Consider the following 20898-nt stretch of genomic DNA (forward strand, 5'->3'; position numbering starts at 1 on the left):
CTAGTAGGCAACACTCGAGTATAAAAAATTATCACCGCTATTGTATACGAGTAGAATAGCAGATAAAGTGCATTATAATAACGGCGACGGTATACTATTCGTCTTCCAGCGGTCGAGGTAGGAGAGAGGGGGGTAAGAGGACGTTAAATATTTCAGAAATATAATAAATTAATAATAACGGGGGTAAAGTTGACCGAAAAGTGCTATAGCCGTGTGATCTGGCTTGACCGCACATTGTGGCCGTTAGTTGACGATAAATGTGCGAAAATCTAGCCATTATTATGGCGGCATTTGCAGAGTCGAGTCGAGTCGAGCCAGCCGTGTTAAAATTTTTAATGAAATCGCGTTTTCAAAGAGGTGCGCCTCAATAATTTCAGCTACTCCGGAAAGATCGGCGGATAAGACGAGAAGAAACTTTTAACGTACACCAACCTAACAACAAGAAATACTAAGCAAGTGTTCAAAATGGCTGTTAGACTTGAAAAGTGCTGCACTGTACGGTACAAATTACAACGTTATTCCCTATAATCTGCGAGCAGTACATTTTAATGGCCTTTGCCGTATATTCCGTTCTATCTGAATATTTCACGTTGTTTATTTTCAGTTTATGCAGATATTAAAGCCCGGCAGCTTTTAACTTTTATTTTATGTCTTTTACGCCGTTTTCTGACATGTAGTAAACGTCACAGCCACTTTTATAACTATTCACCGATGTACTTTATCCGTAAGCCGTTTTCAAAAACCATCGTCTGCCGAAAAAACATTATACGCGAGTACATGGTCGTTTCTCCAGATACCGTTAATTATATACGGCGAATTGTGCGATTTCGCACAAACTAAATCGTTTATAATGCCATTTTCCTAACATTTCCGCTATATTCTGTTTCGCGTAAATTGCCTATTTCTGTATGATAAAATTACTTTATTAGACTTACCCTATGCATAAAAGACACTTATTACGAATTTTTATCGTTTACCCGCCGCTTACTTTACATCCGTTGCAACCGAAAAATACCGGAAATGAATTTTCGAATTCGCGAGTGAGAGAGAAGATGAAAAAAAAAAAAACACGAAGCATACTGAGAAAAATTATATAGCTACGAGAATCGCGACACCGACAACACAGTCTCCCGCCGCGTAGCTCTTTTCTTCATCATCATCGTCATCATCATTTGGTTAAATTGTCGTCGTCGTCGTCGGTGTTTTCAAAAGACTTACTACGTAGACCTATAGCGAGTTCTCTATATTTAAATAACCAGAGTAGAGGTAATTTACTTTCAACTTTTCGACATGAAAGCCAAGCTGACTCGAAGTTTAAATTATCGTTTGTAGAGTTGACACGTTGTTGTTAACTTTGTAAAAGTTTAATTCGCTCTTCGTATGGTATTTTCGCATCGAATACCTCCTACCTGTTCTACACGCGTCATAAACGAGCTAACTTGTAAATGATTCGTGAAAAATTAATAAAAATAATCTCGAATGGGGTGTTTTTTCCTCACATGACACGAAAACCTTCGAAAATTGTATGAAAATGTACAATTCGACGTAATTCACTACGAATAACACTAGGCAACTGCAAATTTGTATAGGTATTCGGGTTGAAACTGGGCTTGATCGATACCTTAGACCCTAAAACAAAAAACAGAGAAGGGTGTTTCAAATTGAGTAATTTTTGTGGTCAGGAGAATGATCAAAGTTGCAAAAATGGCCATTATTTTTGGCTTACTTCAAGAGATTGTAGCGACATCAGTATTGTTTTGCGAAAAAAAAACTATGATCATTTTCGGTTTCTACGCACTTTTTTGAGTAATCGAAAACCAAAAATCGGGGAAATTAGTTTACTTAAAAAAGTGCGTAGAATCCGAATATGTCCTTGGTATTTTTCACAAAACAATACGGATATCGCTACGAACTCTCGAAGTAGGGCAAAAACAGCCATTTTCGCAACTTTGACCGTCTCTCCTGACCACAAAAGCAACTCAAATTGAAAAAACTCACTCTGTTTATTGTTTCAGGGTCTAAACTATCGATTAAAAGCCCATTTTCAACCCAAACACGAAAAAAAGTTCAAAATAATTGCCTAGCGTAATACATCATTATACAGGATGTCCCATTTTTTTGAGACATTTCATTTTTTTGATTTTTCTGATTTTCCACACTGTGGGATTTTTCAATGAGGGAAATATTGTCCTGAGTAAAACACTCACTAGAAGCCCTCACACCTGGAGACTGGAGAGGGAGTGTTCGCCAGGAGGGGTAGGGGTGAGGCATTACAAGAAATAGTTTTTTTTGCGTTTTCCTCTATAAATATGGCCCCTATGGAGAAAATGGTAGTGAGCAGTCAAATCGAGAAATTCAAAATCGCTGAAAGAGACGATAAAATGTTGAGTTTGTGAAAGTTTATCGAATATTCCGATATCGTAACCAAGGTATACTGATATGTTCAAAATCAATAAATTTCACCAAGTTGTAAAATATTTCAAATTTACCTATCGAGTTTTGCAAAACTAATGAATTTTCTCAAAACTGTGTAATTTTTTGAACTACCTATCTGTTCATTGATCGGATTTCAGCAAGACATTATAGTGTTAAATTTATTCTCAGATCTTTTAGAAGCTCTATAAGTATGGTGAACAAAAAAAAAATCAAAAAAAAATACCAGTTTTCGGATGTACATACTATTTTATTTTTTTCTTCACGTAGTAGTAGTAAGTAAGTGAAAAATATTCATTATATGTCTTCCATGGAATTGACAAATCTTCAAAATATGTACATTGATCCATAATAAACTTGAAAACAACAGTCTAATTTCTAGAAAACTGTCAATTTTTTTCAAATTGTTAAAGTTTTCCAAAGATCACCAAAATTTTAAAAATTGCTAAATGCGTCAACTGAAGAGTTTTCTAAAACAGGTATAGTCGAATTTCCCAGGTTACGAGTCAAGCCACGAGGAGCTGAAAACAATTGAAATCCTCGAAAGGCAAAAACCTTACAAAAATGTAAACACGGATGCTCTAATGTTACGTATCTATCTAGCCACATGAAAAATTGAGTCAAAGAATCAAAACCCAGCGTGCTATTACAGTGGGTCCAAGAATAAGCAATTTTGATATGTTTTGATTCGCCAAAATCGGAAAAACATTCAGTCCAAATTGAAAAATTGAATAATAATCGAAAAAATGTGCGTTTGAGTTATTGTTTCAGTACAAAGTGAAAGCTTATTTCGTATTTCATTGAAAGAATCACTCAAACACCCATTTCTTGAACAATTACTCAATTTTTCAATTTTCAAGAAAGGAATTTTTTCCCTTTTTTGATGAAGTCAAAATCCTTTATTCTTGGACACCCTGTAATGTCTCATTAAGAAATTGACTAAAATAATAGCTTCAATTGGTACTCTAATGGTACACAAATAGGTACGATACTGGGTTTGAAGAAATAAATATTCCAGATCAACCAAACTATTGCGAAATTATGTAACTATAGAGAATAAAAGAGGTCTCAAAACTCACCACCATCGTATGTACAAAATCATCCTCCACAGGTAGTCATTAAGAACAAATTTGAAAACACGAACTCGCAATACGATCAGGGGTTTAACAAAAATCAGAATCAAATAACTCAAAAAGCATTACTTTTTTTAAAAAACTAACTCCGAAATCAGCATCACACTATTTACACTCCACAGACACTCGAATTCACAACAACTCAATAAAAGAATCAAGAATCAACTAGAAACACATCTCGTATTTTCAAGATTCAAAAAAATGACGTTTCAAACGATATGACGTAACACGACACAAACCTATTGAATTATCGAACGATTTATCTACATTCTACACTGCGTCTTATCTCTTCACAGTTAGCACTAAAACTAGGTACGAGAAACCTACAGATAGAAATGTGCAACATTTTTCATGCATGAAAAGAACTGAAAAATTATTTTCCAACACGAATAAAAATGGTTCTTGCTCCTTTTTTTAGCAATAAATTCTACGAGGTACCGATTACCTAAGTACTTAGGTCTATGTAATATGAGATTTTTTTCTTAATTCATAAATTATCGGAAAAATTTTCAATTTTGAAGGACAGTAGGTGATTTTACTTGAAATATCGTACAGAACTTTTCATGATTTTTTTTTAGTATTTTTTTTTTAGGAACCATTTGTCAACGATTCAAACATAATTTGTGTGAAAAAAATTTGGCATGAATGGCATCGTTGATCATTTTCATCAATTTTTGCCAAATACAGATTTCTGATCGACTATATTGAAACATGCACCTGAATCGATACCAATACTATTATCCGATTGACAGTTCCTAAAAATCAAAAAAATTCCTCATCTCTTCGAAAAAGAAAAAAAAATCGAGCGAATTCACCAAAATCCAAAAAAATGCCAAAGAACACGAAAATCAAGCGACCTCTTTCTAGCAAAACCGACCAACACCATCCAGCAGTAAAAAAACCACATAAATCTACTAAATTGAACAATTTTCAAGGGTCACAGACCACACACCACATCGACCTTCCAATATTTAGCTCAGTAGAATTCCCGTAACAAGCACATTGTACGCACATTTGCTCGTATTTCACGTTCAAGCAGCGTGTACGAAACGGTTAGCACTTTTAAGAAGGCTATTTGATCGCGATAAATTATTCGCGAAATTGAGGGTGTGAAAGAAGGAAAAAAAAGCAGCGAAAGTTGAGAGCGAGTACACGATAGACAAGTGTTACAGTACTCGATACTCTTTCTTACATTTATACAGCGAAAGAAACTTTAGATAGGTAGGCAGAATGGTCAAGGTGTTGTAAACGGGTAGATAATAGTGCTCTATGACGCATCAAATACTTCAAAAACTTTTTTTTCAGAGCTATTTTTAAAATTTTTTATTGAATAATTAATATTTAAGAGGAATGTTCTCCTTATTGATCCATTAGTAATGATATTTTATTCTGCATACACGTAACTTGAAAGTAAGGTATACGAGCTTTTAAAATTTAACTGGCAAAGTTTTGTAAAAAAAAAAAGGCAGAAGTTTTTTTACAGGATAAATACGTATAAGAAGCAGTCAGATCTTCTTGAGATGAAATTATCTCAAGTTGTATACCTATAGTGTCTGCCAACTTACGAGAGAATGTTTTTAATAGGCAGATTAAAAAACTTAAACGACTGGAATAAAATCTTCCAGCGATTAAATCGAAAATACATAAGTGACGAAAGTTCTTCCAGCGAATACCTGTCCTGTACGTACCTACCTATTAATAGACTCAAAACAGTAAATAATTTTTTTTTTTTATTCAATACCACTCAAACTTCTTAAGAACTATAGCAACGTTGTTTTTTGTTTTTTTTTTTACAATTCAAACTTGTGCACGTATATCATCGAAAGGATACGAACTGAAGGTGAGAAAATTCGATCTCGGATACAGTTTGTTGCTAACTTTACGATACAATGGTGCCATAAAGGCAAAAGTTGCAATGACCAGATTGTGTTTAGTCAGTTTTATGCTAGGAAATTTACAAGCAACTTTTAAATTCAAACTTGAGGTTTCCTATTTCCCAACTTTTAAACTATTGTCAACAACATCCGAAGCTTTACCATCGCTGGTCCGATGTTCACCTATAAATTTATGTTCGAATTGATTATCAACATACCGGGGTCAGAAACGTGCATCCTAGTTTACAAGTTTTTGTTTTCAAAGTATAAGCAGAAAACTGTTTCGGAGTTTTTTTTCCATACTTATAGTATTTGCACGTGGTTCGTTTAATATGTCGTTAAAAGAGGTATTTTCATGTTATGTGCGTGTAAGAATAATATCGTCGGAAAATTTATGAATTTTTTTGTAATTCAAATTATTCAAAACCAAAAACATGAATTTTGTCGACAAATAATCTCTTTTTGTTTCATGCGTCGTCGATTGCATGATACTTCTCAGAGTAAGTAGACAACTATTGAAGAAAATTTTATATGGGCAAGATTCTGTATTTTTCTTCTTGGCTTTGAAAAAAAAATTGAAAAATCTTTTATTTTTTGGTCATAATCAGATCCCCAAATCGAAATAAATCTGGAGTTGAAACGAAAAATAACGATAATATTCAAAGTGTTGTAAATTTAATTTCTCAAAAACCAAAATACAAATGTACTCGTATCTACAAATCTGGAGTTGGGTTTTTGGTAGGAGTGGGGGGGGGGGGGGGTAGGGCGTTGTGAGGTGAAAAACTCCGAATTTTGTTACATACCTACTATGTTGATACGTATTCCGCATCATTCATTTTTAGAACGATTTTTCAAATGTAGGTACTTAGATTTCAAAGACATGTTGTTTCACACAGGTTTGGAAAAAATGTTCCAAGGTCAGTTTGACCAAATTTATCAACGAAGCAATGGCGGCTGTTTTCTCAGAAGAGGAATTCGGCGATGGCGGCGGCAGGGATGAAGGTACAAGGCATGAAAAAAAGCTGGATGAAACTCGCCTGGCTAAGATTCACAGTAAGTACATAATATTTCACACATACAGTTTATGAAAAATATGCATGTACTAACATGAGTGTTTGTTCATTCCAGGCGCCGCAGAAAAATTCTTTCCCCAGGAAATGAGACGCGATCAAATTGTCAAAACTACAACGAGGAATAAGCTAAACAATTTGTTCGAAGAATAAAAAAATGATCAAATTTTACATATTATGTTGAAATTTCAATTTTTATGGTTTTATAGTGTTTTATTATCTATGATCAACTACTATAGCCTAGGTCCATAGACCTGTACGTTGAAAACGATGACAGAAATATTCAAACTATGAATAAATTTGCTCAAAATTTAATTTCTCTCAATAGTCGTACGTGAATCTGCCTATTGAAATTTCAAATCTTCCATATACCGTAAACGGGGGCTATTCGGGAATCCAGGGGCTATTCGGGAAATGCTCATTTTTCTCTCTTTGTGGTAACACTGTTCACACCACGGAAGCGCAAACTGCCGTTTGAAGGTCGCGTTTTCTTTCCAACACTGTAACAAACATTTTTCACTCCCGTGACGTGTTCAGTGCCGACACTTTATGTGTGCGAGGTTGAAAAGAAAAAAGTGTTGTTTTTTGATAAAGTGAAATTTATTTCTAAAAGTGTTCGGCTGAGTATTGAAACCTGGGCGCTAAAAATTCAGTAAAGATTGTTTCTTGTGTAAAATTTAGTCAGGAATCGAATGCCGTATTCGTCTTATCGAATTTCTCTAATGATTGCCAAGCAATTTAAGAAAATACAGTTTGGGGCTATTCGGGAAACTTGATTTTTTCTCTCTTTGTGGTAGCACTGTTCAAAGCAGATGAGCGCCAACTGCCGTTTCAAGGTTGTGTTTCCTAGCCAACACTGTAACAAACGTTTTGCGCTCCCATAAGGTGGTCTATGCCTCCACATTGCATCTGCGAAATCGAAAAGAAAAATAGTGCTGTTTTTTTGGCAATGTGAATTTTTTGTTTTTCAAGTGCTTAGCAAAGTACTGAAACCTTGGCGCTAAAAATTAAGTAAAGATCGTTTCTAATGTAAAATTTAGTCAGGAATCGAATGCCGTATTCATTTCATCGATATCTTTAATGCTTGTCTGTGTTTCCCGAATAGCCCCATTTGTGGGAAATTGACCCTGCTTGTTTTGAAAAATTCCAGGATTTTTTTGAGAGGGGGTAAAAATCTGATACGAATGGATAATGATAGAGGAAGGTTCAGAGAATAAAATGAGACCTTAACCAGCTCTGTAGGTATTATAGTTCGCGATCCATAACGCAAAAAGAGCAAAAAATTTCCCGAATAGCCCCCGTTTACGGTATGTATGATCAAAAGTTCAATTTTAAATCAAAAATTAATGCTTTCAAAATCGTAAAGTTCCAGAAAATCGTACGAAAATTCATCTGAAATAGAAAAAACACCAAATGATGTTCAAAAAATTCATCCAAAATTTCAAATGAAATGAGAATCACTTCAAAATCAGAGAATCAGGAATCTCATTTCTCTGTAAATCATTATAATATGTACTCGTATGTATTTGATAGGTAAATGCACATTCTATTTTATGTAGAGGTATCAAAGGTGATGTTTTTGGATGGGTGAAAAGATGCTCAAGCCATTTCCAAAAATCTACATCTCCGTTTGAAATTCTCACTTCTCTTTCAATTCAAGTACCTATATAAATGAATTTTTCAAAGGTAGAAATTCGAAACTCCTGCATTTTTTGAAAAAAAATTCCACATAAATTCGTACCATCCGGCAAAAAAAAACTACCTAATTCCGCCATATTTAGCTCAATATTCCACATACTACACGATCAACCAACAGTAAGAAGGTATATGGGCTAAAATTAAACGAGGAAAAAAGGCCTGTTAGTGATTTTATCGAGGGTGAAAAAATAGGACGATAAACGTTCGTCGACTGTGAAACAGGACGAAGTAGAGTAGGGGAAAAGTCAACTTGTCAATTTAGCCCATATACGGAATCAGGTTTTTATTTAATTTGTTGATTTATTCGATTAATTTAGCAAACAAAACTCGGGTCGCCGAAAAACAGGCGTTAATGTTTGCTCAAATCATATGCCACATAAAAGCGCACGCCTCTATCTTTTTATACGGAATCTTCACATCGCTGTATGAAAAATATCTACCATGAGGCAAACACCGTTCGAACTGGGACCCTTTTTTTTCCTCGTCGCTCGTACACAACGATCCAATACTACATTATATTTCCTATCACAATAATAAACTCGAAGAAAAAATCAAATCGAATGATGGTATAATTTATATATAAGGTAGATATTTTCAGCGTCGTTGGTAGATATATGTATAAGACAGCCAGTATAGCGAAAACAGAAAGGGAAAAAACGATAAGAAAACCATATAAATGTTATATTAGCTAATTCACTCAAAAAATAAATATTTCCAACGACAGACTTACAGACGACCGAAATAATTCGTCGAATAAGTACAGTGCAGCGTGCTGCCGAGAGTACACGTTTCGAATACAAAACCGCGACCATAATCCTTTGAAAAATACACACCGACGTCCAGTTCGACGATATGAAAACCGATGTTCGAACGACGACGACGTCGACGAACTATCGAAAAATCAAATCCTTTATTTAATGTTAGCATCGAGCGAAATTTCACAACCTTTGCAACCAACGCAACATACCGAGCCAAGATTTATAACCTTCTATTTACATCGAAATTACAAACCTACCGAACGGTTATGGTTCCTATTTAATTATCGGCTTAATTTACGCACTGTTTTCATTCACGTCTATCGTTTTCATATGTACAGATACATATGCTAGATTTCATCCCCCTTCAAGGGTACACACTACAGAAAGATGGAGTAAGGACACTACCATAGGAGTAGCGTAGTATCGTCCGGCCAAAAATTCCATACAACGCAGCGAAATAAGTATAAAAGTGTAATTCATACGCGGCCAAAATAAATCGTAAACTGGGCACAATTCCTCAAAAAGCGCCGCTATTTTATACGTTTGACGCTAATTTCGAGACTACTTTTTAAGACTCGCTCGTAAAATATTTTTATTCAACGTCGAAATTGCAAAATTTAGGGTCAATTCGACCCGTACGTAATCTCGTTTCTGTACCATCGGTGTAGAAATTTCGGCCTTTTTTTCATACCACTCACCTTAATCACAGTTATTCAATTGCGAACGTGAAATTTTTTTCATTTTTTTCCTAGTCGATTAATTAAAATATCGAGTTCGTCGACATGCCTGAAAATTCAGAACGAAAAGTAAAAAAAAAATTTCATCTCGGGTAATTTCATTTAAACGTCGTCGTTTAAGCCATAATAAAATGATGAAATTTGGGAAAAAATAAGAAATATCACCACCCAATTGAAGCTAAAAATTTACAACAAGTGTACGATTTTTTTACAATATATCTACTTTTTGTCTAGGTATATAAAAATTCTTCGAGATAAGTATTGCCCGAAATCAATAAATCTTGTTTTTTTCATTTTCTTTTCCAAGTCAATATCCTCGTATATTTTTTTACGACTCTTTTTTCATCTATATGAAGCAATAAGATTCTCAATGAAGTGAAAAAGTGTATCGACTGGATTGCCAAGTGTTGCGAATGATGACCTGTGCGTTAGACTCCTCTGCTCTTCGATTAAGATCTTCCGCGGTTGGAAATTGAGTTGATGAAATTTATATGCATGGAAAATCATCTTCGCTAAGAAAGACGTAATTATGTACACGAGTAAAGTGGTGTATGAGCAGAAGCCAGACCAGATGCTAGAAATTAATAAGTTTTCCTAAGTATATCGTAGGTGGTACCCGTACTGTAAAATCAAAAGTTATGATATCTTACGCTTTTTCGAAAATTAAATTTGAAGTTATTGTTTAGTAAACCTAATACTATTGTATGGAATTCTACGGGTTTCCTTCTGTCTTGGTATGTAAATGTAAGTAAACATCGTACTTCGTGCAGTACTTACACGAAGGTTAAAGAAATTACCATCATAAAAAGTGAAAGAAATACGTTCGTGAAACGATAATATCTGTTAGATAGATCGTATGTAGTAGGATAGGAAGGTACCTTACCTATACTAAGGGTAAGTATCAAAGATTTACAATTTACACTGTGTATATAATAATTCAGAAAGTTCATTATCTACCCAACTTATAGATATAGGTACATTCGAGTAACCTAACTAGAAACTATGTACCTATTTGTACGAATATAATAGGCTGTGGTGATGTGTGGCTAATCCAAAGAACATGCGATCCACATATTTTCAGCCAAATTTTAGGAACACTGATTTTTTTTACCAACAGCGTAAATCTTGAGATAAAAATTGAACATACTTGCATTGTCAATTTTTCCTTTCGCCTCACGAATCTTTTTCCAATCGAACTCACTGGAGTCTCCAGCAAGCATAGAGAAACGTTTTGGGCGTCTGAGGACTAGAACACAGCTACTGTTCCTCGGTCATTATTTTTTTCAAATAAATCTATCTTACAGAGTGGCTAAAAAGTCAGTATTCTGATTCCGATTTTCACATTTCAAAAAGCATTGGTAATTTGTAAAAAAATCAATAACCAAGCATCCAAAAAAAAAAACTAATGACATTGTGTCGATTGGAAATTGAATTCTCTACAATATTTTCCTCGACCTGTTTTTTCCGTAAATTGCTTCATTCCGCCTCCAGATCGACTTTTATGAAACTCATTTTGCAAATTTTTAAAATGAACTTTTGAAAAATTTGCAAACTAAGTTTCATAAAAGTTGATCTGGAGGCGGAACGAAGCAATCTACGGAAAAATGTGGTCGAGGAAAATTGTAGAGAATTAAATTTCCAATCGACATAATGCCATTAGTTTTTTTCTAGGGTGCTAAGTTTTTGATTTTTTTTTACAAAAAACTAAAGCTTTTTGAAATGTCAGAATACTGACTTTTTAGCCACTCTGTACTTCAAAGAGTAAACGTTCGTTGTATAATAATACGTCACTCATGGATACTTTGCTAAGGTTAGATTTTGTAGTGTCATACTGAGAGGACAATTGCAATGTTGAGACGGAATACGTAAGAATGGATACTCAGATTAAGGATTTGAAACCTCACGTAGTAATTATAATCAATGGTAGGGAGATGACAGTGCATTTTGAAATGATATTAACGATGCTGGACCAGAAAGCTGTTAATATATCACAAAAAAACCCTGCCACAAGTGTAAGTGATCTCCTAATATTTTAATGATTACGTATGACTTGGCTTCAATTTTAAAAAATTGCCATATTCTCAGGTGTGCTTTATCTGCGGTTTGAAACTGTCCAAAATGAACAAATTAGCAAATGATGCGAAGCTTATTCGTTAAGAAACTTTGTTGTATGGCATTTCACCACTCCATGCATGGATCAATTTTTTTGAGTTTCTTCTCCATTTATCATACAGGTAAATATAAAATGATAGACTGATTAATTGTAGAAAACTGGAGGATAGATTTGATAAATAAGGTACCTATCTACTCATTTTTGAACTCGTGTTAAACGAAAAAAATTTACACGATTGGATAAAAGCGATATTAAAAGAAACTAAAAAACAAATTCAACAATGGTTTAGAAATGAAACCAGTTTAATTTGTTGACGTTCCTAAAGCTGGTAAATGAAGTACCCAATTGATTTTTATAATAAAATTTATATCTTACTATTTCACTGTAAAACATGTTTTCATTACAGCGGTTTTAATTCCACTATCTTGATGATAAATTTGTTTATAACTCATGTTTTGCAAACGTTGTACTCGTTTCAGTGTACAGGAAATAACTTGTTGAGATTAAAATTTTTTTTCAATTTCATTATTTTTTTTAAATTATGGGGGTTAGGTAATTCGAATGACGTGGATTGGATATTGACATCGTCACCAGATTTAGAAATTTTATGTCGAAAAGTATCAGTTCTATCCGATGTCACCTACCATTCATAAAGTACTTATACAAGGTGGTTGACATCATGAGGAACTCGATACTATCAGTGGGTAAGTCTACTAAATTTTGCAAATAATTATGTATTCTTGTTATCGATTATCGATATCGATATCTAATCGACATTGCTCGCAATTTTATTTTCTTATCACATTCACTGATAAAACATTACCGAAGTGCAGACAAGTACCTACTCCATGATTTTCTAAAATATCCGTATACATGAAATAAGTATGTTTTAAGCTGTTCAATTTTCAAGCATGTTAAGTAAAGAATGTCAAGAGGCGTCTCACAAATTTTTCAAGAAATTCAGGGAGATGTTTTCTAGAAAAACGAATCGGAAAGACACACTGACAGACATCTACATATAATAGATTCATCATTTTTTCAGACCCATTGATAAGGAAATTCATAAAACCGTCCTTTGAAAAAAAACAACTACCAGAAATAGTTGCCGCTATGCTATTACAAACTGAAGAAGATCACAAAGAAGATGAAGCCTCTCTATTTTAATTTTAGCTAATTACTTTGTTTAATGTAGTATATGTATTGTTAATTAAAATAAAATGTTAATTATTTGTTCTGGATAATAATTTTAAAAATTATTTGAATTTTACATCACATCTCCCAACCTTAGGCCATTGCCGTTCAGATCCAAGACTGATTTTAGAGTTCTATTGAGTATTGAGCGTTGAAAATTTGTCAATCACTTATTTTTGGGTAAAATATTCTGAGAATATCAACTTCTTGAAAATTACGTATCAGTTATAAGTAAAAACAAGATATCATTTCTGAAACTGAAAGAACATTACAAGAAACACTGATACCAATTTTTTGGACCGCTATTGCCAACTTAGATACTCGAAAAAATTAGACGTTTTTTGGCCATGTTCTCGAATTCTTGAAATTGGCAAGATTAACGACCAAAAAGCTGGCACCACCGTACTCCAAAGTATTCTCCCAGTTTCCGAAACGATATTTTCTGATGCTCTGGCTTAGTTAATGCTTAAAATTCGAAACGAAAATATTTTCAAAACAAGAATTTACACAAAAATAAGCGATTCAAGTACAACATTTGAAACTGCTCAGTAGAATCTTAGAAGTAATCTTATACGTTAGAATTTGAAGGAAATGCCGAAACGGTTTAACGTCAACGCAGAAGCCAGTTTCAGAAGCATGCGTGCAAATTTTCACTATCTCTTTTCTTTTCTCAAAATGTGACGCGACCAGCGATACCATACCATAAGTCGGAAAACTTTTTTTTGAGATAATCGCGTTTTCATGGAAAAAGTCAGAAAATATCAAAAAAAAATTTTTTGTCGATTCATATACTATGAAGCCTATACTTTGGAATGGGTGTACCCACCGATCTCAAACACGTCGTTTTAGTGGTGAAAAACCGGTTTTACAAAAGTGCTTTTCATAAAAAAATGTCAAAAAAAAAAAATTATGATGTAAAACCATTAAAAGATGAAGAAAATCAAAAAAAAAAAAAAATACTGTTCACTGGTTTTTAAAAATGTTACAAAAATAACCCAAACTTTCAAATACGTTTTTCTCAGAATTTTGGTTTTTGAATTTCAAAAAATACGCAACTTTGAAATTTTGCAAATTTGTCAGATTTTAATATTTTGAAAATCTGTTTGCACCATTGAAAAGAGGAAGAAAAACACTACCAGAAACCACAATAAAACGAAAAAAATTTTTGCCGACATATGGTATGGTATCGCTGGTCGCGTCACAAAAAGTCTAAACTTTCTGTTCTGTTTTCTGTAGTATGCTTTCCAAACCAATGAAACCTTATTTCACAGAATCCAACAAGGAGACTACGACTTTGGAAATATAACTCGTCAAAAATTTGAGAAGAAGTTGAATGCAGTATGGGAGCCGTTTGAAAATTATGTAAAAGATTTAAAAAAAGAAGCCGCTGCTCGAACCGCACTCAAAGCTGCTCCAGCAAAGAAGACGAATGCGAAAACCCAGAAATCAGATTACCAAAAAGAACGTAAGCACAACTTCATACGCATCATCAATGAATCACGTTATAATTATGTTTACCTTATGATCCGGTGGTATTGAATGTGGCCGAACAGCGAGCGTTGAGGCCCGCATATCGCCCGGATTGAAGTTACAAAATTACAATTTTTTCAAAAATCCCCCTCTTTGGACACCCATAGCTCTCCTCCAAGGGCGCCTCCAGAGCTAAAACGCGCTGCTGTTAGTTCGCCAATCATCAATGAATATTTTAACGAGTTGGAGAACCCTTTAAAGGATGTGCCAAAAGAAAATATTATATTAAGTATCAAATCGGACGAGACTCTTGGCCGAGCGAAAGTCATGTGAGATTGAAAATTTAATGGATGCGCTATTATAATTGCCACATTGTTATGCCCTGTTTGGGAGGGGTAGTAGTAGTTTAAGGTTAAAAAATGGTGCTACACGCGTAAAAAATGTGTCTTTTTTTACTATATAAGTAAATCCAGGTGGTGCTACACCCGAGAAAATTCTAGGCTGCGATCAACCACATTTACGTATGTATATGGACCACAGCTGCAAGAGAATCAAGAAGGGAGGTGAAGAAAATTTCTAAAAATGGGTAGAAAATGGAGGATATAGCTGATAACTTCATTTGGTTTTTTTTCTTGATTTGTTAACCCCAAATTATCCTCTCAAACCTATTCACCTGTTCAATTATCATTACGATCTGTTGATCGTTCACACCCATCAACACACCGCAGTGCTCATCTGAAGCTAGGAATATAAATAAACACACTCGCTTCGAGACGAAAAATTTTCTATATTGTTTAAATGAAATTCGGTGCAAAGACGAAAATATAAAATACCAAAAAGATTTTTGGTTTTTCATACTATTCGTCGGAGCTACATATACGAATTGCTTACCTCGGGTATCGTTGCTTTTTAATATTAGAATTAAGACCCACGCTATGAAAGTTTGACGGAATGTTTTCAATTTTCTCTATACATATACTCAGGCGTAAGGATTCAAACCGTCGGGGGGTGGGGGGAGCGAAATTTTATAACGAGTTGAAGATAACTTGTCTTTTTTTTGGTCTTCATCATAATATAGGACGGATCGCGAGCAGGAATTTTTCGTCGTGGATCGAATATTAAAATTGAAAATTTTTATTCGCTGGTTATAAATTATTATAAGCTGTAATGTCACCAGAGAAACATTAGATTTTTTTCTTTCACTGTTCATAATCCCCCTATGGCAGAAGGCAGAAGACAGCAGCAAATGCAAAGAATAAAATAATAAGATCCTGGGGTGAGCGTTTTTTTCTTCTTCTAGATTCTTGTACAAGTAAAAATACGTCTTTTGATCATAATTCGGCTTCCAAATTACGAAAATACGTATTTATATTACTCGTATACCAAATAACTCGTACATGCACTTAGAATTAGGTAGGTAAATGACTCCAATCGAGCTAATTGATTGAATCAGCGACGAAATTCCGATGCAATGTGAGTAAAAATTAAATCTTTACGTCTATCAAAAAAGTTGTTTACAAATGTATAAGTTTTTAAATTATTTTTAAACGAGACTTTGCGAGTGACTGGTGGCGAAAAGTTTTTGATTGATGCGTTAGCGAGCTTGTTGTCGAGACAGCTACCACGTTCAGTACTCCAATTTATGCAAGCCGGCGCAAATTAAATGACAAACTTTACTCGTGAATTTGTTTCTTGCGAGAAAAGCGAAAAAAACCCTACATTGTTTGTAAGACGTATTAAAATTAATTTGATTGCTAATATAACGAAAGGGATCCGCCTCCCCTTTCTTGGCAGCACTCGACATGAAAGGTACTTAAAAATGTAACCTAATACATGACTACTCATACAGGTACGTACATCTATACGACTTACACGGTATAGTATACCTAAATATGACACGTACTCAGGGTCATAGATCTACGAAATTAAAGTGATTTTCGAGGTAGCGTACATTGAACTTTTTGTATACGTAAAAAGTTGGATTATATTTTCATTATAGGTAGGATATACTGCAGGGGTAGAGAATTCGAAACAACATCGTTTAAATTTCTCCTTCGTTGAAATAATTTTCCGCCTTTATTCATAGCATCGTCGTCGTTGGAAAACCCGATACAGAATTCATTAACTAAAGCCATCACAATTAGCTCCGAATCCTTTATTTATTAACAAAGGAAAACGAAAAGACAAGTCAAGTTCATAGGTTAGCTCAATCAACGTTCCAGGCGGAAATGACGAGGAGACTTTTGAATTTAATTTTTATACAATACTGCTCTCTAGATGAAAGATTTCCAACGAATTAGGGTACATATTACATTTGAATAGAACACAGCTAACCTACCAATACAGCTTTTGAAAGACTCGTAAATTTGATTTTAAAGCTTTCAAGCGCTGCGAAAATAATCGTAAAAAAGATTTAAGACAATTTAAACAGATTATCAGACAGGAAATTTTTTGTGCTCTTTTTTTTTACGCCACTCTTCATCAAATACGTAAACGAGCTTAAAAACATGGCGAAGTACCTACAGTTGCAAATAATACGTTTTAATAGATGGATGAGAAATACATACATATATGTACTATTAAAGCATTTACGTGAAGGAAGATACCTACGAGTAACTCGTAATATAGGTACTTGCCAAATGATCTTTCAATTTGAACGAAAATGGTTCATTGAAAATGATGAAGATTTCAAGTTGCCTTGTGAGTTTCATCCTTTGAAAGGTGTAATATGAAAAGTATCTATCACATCGTAAAAATTTTAAAGATGTTTGTTATTCCACGTTGTAAGTCTTCATGTCATGTCACCAATGACGACAAAACTGAAGGCACATTAAATCAATATGATCACAAACAATCTCAGAATTCGGCAAATTTTCCAAGCATACGTTTCATCCCAACCACGCTCACTCTCGCCCATCATAAATAAGCCTTGTGTCCGTTAAGGCTAATTCCATAGTTGAGGTGGCGACAGTGGGTACAAATGAAACTTGTACCCACATACTTGAAATATAAAAAAGTATTACAAAATAAAGCATACGTTAACCGTTTACCCAAGTCCCAACCAATCCCATGAAAAGCAATTCACTTTTTTTTTGTTTTGTAGTAAGTAAACTTAAATTTCAATACCAACATAATTATCCTCCTTTTTCTAAGTGCCAGTTTGACTATAGCACAGTTTACTTATCCCAAATGCATCTGTGGCAACACTGCAGCAGCTTTTTAAAATATCAAGTAGCCTATTTCTATGGCAAGGTATTTATTTGATGAAGGAAAAGGACGTTGATCGAATTCGTCAATGTCATAAGTGTTGTCAAGATGGCTAAGATCTAGTTTGAATTGCTCTTTATTTAGCATGAATGCGTTTTTTTGCCCATAGGCCATTATTATACTGCTCAGATGAAACGATATACGATGATAATGTTGTGATAGATGTGAGTTATTGTCACACTTAAACTGCACATGCTACCTACAGAAATGCGTCACTTGAATAATTGTAGATTTGTATACATGTATGTAATGTACCTAGACCTACTACCTAGGTATTCATTTTTCAATGTAAGTTTATTCACTTGACTCGACTTTAGTCAATTTTTTCCTAAATTTTTTTCTGAGCCGATTACACAGCTCTCTTCACTTATGTTTTAATTTCACACATTTTTCCTGCCATTCATTCATGATAAATACCTAAGTAACCAATTTGTTCAATAATTTTTTTTGATACTCATCAAATGATTTTTCGCCATACAGACTCAGACACGTTGCATAAAAAACAACCCATTGTTGAAAAATTTGATCAATTGATCGACATAATAAATAATCAGTCGATTAGAATACAGCGAAATTAAGATTCTATGTGGATCTAGCTACGATATGTCGATTTTTTAAAGGTCTTTCAATCCAAATAACCGAAAATGGCTACATTTTTGTATATTTTTCAACAAAAAATCACTTTTTAAGATGATCTTGTCTGATTTTCTGTCATTTTATGAATATGACTTCCCATTACAGCGAAAAGATGATCTCTCATAGTAGCCTCCAATTTACCAATTTTTCTTTCAGAATTTCGTATACATTTTTGAATCTTGTGACATTTTTTTGTTTTCGTGCTTTGTTTTTAGTAAAAAGAGCGAATCAGTGAATCAGTGATTGGCATTTATTGAAACTAAGTATCTACAAGATTTTTTTTATTTTCAATGTTCATTCTTTATGGCAACAAAAAAATTTAAAATTTTCACCAGAATGAATAAAAATTAAGCTTTCTTACTCTAATGAGCCACTTTAGACGAAAATTTTTTTTTTCATTTCGGTTTTTTTTGAACTTGATTTAAAAAAATAAGAAACTAAGGGATATTTTTAAATTTCAAATTTATGTAAAAAATAACCTTGGATGGACTAAGAGCAGAAGGAAGGTGCCTCTTTCCTCCTAAATCATAAATTGGTTCGTCCAAAAATTACTCACCGATAGTATGGGCAGATAACAAGACATCCGCAACTTATTCGCTGATTGCAAGATTGATTTTTCTTTTGCTTTTTATACAAATATATTTCTTGTTTTAGGTAATGCTCTATGCTTTCAATGTTTTTCAAATAACTCTTGATGGCATGAATTATGATTCAAAATTTCACATCTTTTGAATCGATAAAAAATCTATTTGTCACTTCTCATAAAAAAATTATCTGGTTTTCATATTCTAAGTTTTGTTTGCTTGGTTTTAGAAACATACAGCTACTTTTACAATCTTTAAAAATCTATTTTCTATGTGCGTTTTGTTTTGCCATCTTTTCTACGATTTCAAAAAAATAATTCATCTACTTGTTTTATCAACATGAAGTCAGGTCAGTTTCCCATGAATCAATTTCAAAAATTCTAAAAGGAATAGAAAATTACTCTTGTACTTGGAAATTTTCAGAAACAGCTTCAGTTCAGTAACCCCTTTCAGGATTCGAATATGTGCTGATGAAACCTTCAGGTTATTCGTGCTAGAATTTAGAGTATAAGCCTACTACCTACCTATGCTAGGAAAGGTTTCAAAAAAAAGTAAAAAATTTCAGACATTCAATGAGAAACTTGAAAAAATTGGAATACTAGACCAAAAGAAATGAAAAAAACCGAAATTGGGAAGCCATCAGCTAAAGTATCGTTTTGCTGATTGCGAGAGAGTTTTTGCTTTTTTCTGTTAGTTTGATTGTTTGCTTTCACATTTTTAAAAAAAAAGTATTTTAGTTTCAACAATCTCCCGCGTGATGGTGATAACTTCATAAAAACTAGATACCAAAAAGTCAGATCTGAACGTTGAAAAAAATTCATATTGCAGAATTATTTTACATCACATAGAAAAAAGAAATACTAAATCCAGATTCAATTTTATTTATGCAGTTTGGCTCAATAAACGTCGAAATGCAACTTTGTGAGAACATGAAAATCAATTCGTGAACCCACGAATTTGACAAAATGCTGTACATTTGTAACATGAAATTTAAAACATTGCATCCCCGCATCCACATATTTACCAAGCAAATGAGATGGTCCCAAAACCCAAGATCAATTTCAGGTAGGTATAACACTGAAAAAATCTACTTGTACTCGTAGTACGTAGATAATCAGAAAAACCCACACGCAAAATATGTAATAATCTGCGCAAATTTGCAATAGAAAATATCCATTTAAAAAATACACTTATTCAATTGTTGGGTGAGTATTATTCATACGTCAGTTGAACAACAAAACGAATACCGTTTGGCAAAAATTGTTCATGGGTGTACTATCAATAGCACCCTAAAAAATAAATATGTAGAACTACATGAGCAAAAATTGCCAGCTGACATTTCTATGCTTTATCAGTTATCACTGTTGGCAATTATTCTAATCGCATAAATTACTCAAATGCTTACACTGCTAGGTGAGCTTGTACCTTGTTACTAAGTAAATTGAGGATCAAGAATAACCAGCATTTTGAAAAACCCATCTGGTGGGCCTCCCCTCCCTCAATATTGAGAATATCTCTCCACATTTTAGATGAGGAGGAAAACCATAAGATTTCATGTTCTCACAAAGCTGCACTCCAACATCAGTAATTAATTTTGTTCAAAATTGTTCAATATTTATCTGGATTTCGTAAGTCTCTTGCTTTCTCATGAATTTTCTGACAATCAGATCAAAATTCTAACACCTTCAATAGTTGATTTATCGATAACAGACACTATACATCGTAGATTTGATCAAGTAGGGGCGAATCTGCAGCCTTTAATTTAACAACCCTGCAACCCGAACTTCGTCATAAATTCAATTTCCTCCAAAATCGGTATTTTCAGCCAAAAAACGAGTTGATAAAAAATATGCTCTTGTAAGCATTTACATATTCTTAGGCGTAAACTTCTTGTCAAAATGTAATCCCCCAAATCCAAATGTTTCGTTTTCGTT

At 33.8% G+C, this 20898-nt stretch overlaps 1 protein-coding gene across 3 annotated transcripts in view; it reads right to left on the reverse strand.

The window, feature by feature from the left end:
• The window catches only part of LOC135836479 (immunoglobulin superfamily containing leucine-rich repeat protein-like), a 379815-nt gene that overhangs the window by 345063 nt on the left and 13854 nt on the right, over window positions 1-20898 (reverse strand). The window contains exon 1 of one of the 3 annotated variants that reach the window (XM_065351348.1): window positions 3513-3703. The exons of the other annotated variants lie outside the window; for them this stretch is intronic. The gene's annotated coding sequence lies outside the window, so the exon portion shown is untranslated. Of the gene's footprint in view, window positions 1-3512; window positions 3704-20898 lie in introns of those variants that run through there. 3 annotated transcript variants of the gene reach the window in all.

The sequence above is a fragment of the Planococcus citri genome, chromosome 2 (assembly GCF_950023065.1).
Source record: "Planococcus citri chromosome 2, ihPlaCitr1.1, whole genome shotgun sequence".
NCBI classification, from domain to species: domain Eukaryota; kingdom Metazoa; phylum Arthropoda; class Insecta; order Hemiptera; family Pseudococcidae; genus Planococcus; species Planococcus citri.